We start from the raw sequence: 2032 nt of genomic DNA on the forward strand, positions 1-2032 counted from the left end.
ACTGTCGTTGTTGTTAAATAACACGTGTGCACTGATGTCAGTTGCATCAGGGTGACTGATCATAATCGTAACTTACCCTTTGAATCTCGGGTCTGAAACCCTGTGAGCGTGTGTGATCCTGGGTTAATAATTGCAAAATGAAGCTTTTAAAATCTCAACTCAGGTGTTGGCAGGTGTCACTTGGATTGAACACTGTACTACACTTCTACTGGGTACTAGTCATCTTCCCTGAACCTGCAAAGGACGTAGAAAGTGAAAGAGGTATGACTGAACACAGATCACTTACATGACTTTAATTATGGATTAATGTGTGAATGAGCTTCTTGGTTAATTGAACAATGGTTTGGCCTCTAAAATGTAAGAAAATTATGAAAAATGCTGGACACAATTTTCCAAAGCCCAAGATGATGATGATTTTGTCCAACTATTGGTCCAAAACCCAAAGATCTTTAATTTACTGTCTAAAAGGACAAAATAAAGCAGCAAATCCTCACATTTTAGAGCCAGGAAGCAACAATTGTTTGGTTAATCAAGATACTAAAATAATCCTTTGTCATTCAACTAATTTATTAACTGACTAATTGTTTCACTTCTCGTGCGGTTGAAGAGCCTCATTTTTGTGCACTCAGCTGTGGACAAGAACGCAAAGGCATTACTAAGGGCATAGAGAAATAATTGTCCTAGCCATGCCATGACTCCAGTGGTTAAAGTGCCAACTTTACCATCGTCCACCACTTTTGTCCAGGCTGAAATATGTCAACTTACTTACTTACCTAACTATTAGATGGATTGCCATAACATCACACAACATTCATGCTCCCCAGAGGATGACTACCTGGTGACTTCACCTCTTGTGCCACCGTGAGGGTAACATTTTTGGTTCAGAGTAAAATATCTGTTACCGTGAACCAAATCAAATTTTGCAGTCACATTAGAATATTTGTAATTCTTAATTTCTGACTTCAACGTCAACAAGTCCTAATTACTACTGCGAATGTTGCACTTTTCTAAAATCTCCACAACAGCCTCAAGTTTGTTGTTCAGTGTAATTATACCCACTTTCAATGAATGTGGTGTTATATTGCTAATGCACAGCATATTTAACTCACACACAACTAAAGGGAACGGTTGCCAGCTGTTAACATGGGAATCTTTCCCTCCTCTACCATTCATCCAATATGATGTGAACACCATTTGCTACAGATATTCAAGGACTCAATAGACCTTTTTCACAGCAGCCATTTTGACATGAAATAGTAGGGTAAGCACATGTGTTACAGGTGATACTAATGAAAGGTCCAGTGTGTAACTTGTAGTAAGATTTATTGTCAAAGGTAGTATATAATATTCATAGGTATGTTTTCATCTGAGTATAATCACCTGAAAATAAGAATCGTTGTGGTTTTGTTAACTTAAAATCAGCAAATGCTGTTTTGTTTTAATATTTTGAGATGATACTGGCCCATGTTGATTTTGTGGTGGTGTAGTGGTGGCTGGAGTAATGGGTACAGTCTTACTTTACGCCCCCAATTTTTTGAAGCGGCCCGTTCAGCAAAGTATAAACACTCTCTTGCATATTTAGTTCATCCAGAAATAATAGTCAGTAGTATTTGCACATCATCATTCGCCACACAAGAGGAGCAGATTTAGCAATCAATACTAATTAATATCAGACTGGTGAGACAGCTACATCAAGATTATGCTATTTGAGTGACATATTCTTATTCCTTCCCCTCATAAAAAGTGGACAATTATATCATGCCTTTGCCATCCTAGGAAAACTATCAGCCTGCAGGACATCTCTGAATGATGCAGAGGGGATTTAGTAGTGGGTATAACCAGTGCCTACTGAAAAATAAGTGGGTACACTTGCCTTTAGTACCCTGCACTACACCACTGTACGCTCATTTGTTGTTGTGAAGCAACAGCTTGCAGCTCTGTGCCCAAGACAAATTTCCTCTCTGGCGGACAATAAACGGTTTAATTCTATTCCTATTAGCATGCGCGTGTGTAAATTGTTCGAGCTCTGACC

Source organism: Morone saxatilis, unplaced genomic scaffold (assembly GCF_004916995.1).
Source record: "Morone saxatilis isolate NCDOM2014 unplaced genomic scaffold, NCSU_SB_2.0 Contig11, whole genome shotgun sequence".
Lineage (NCBI taxonomy): Eukaryota > Metazoa > Chordata > Actinopteri > Moronidae > Morone > Morone saxatilis.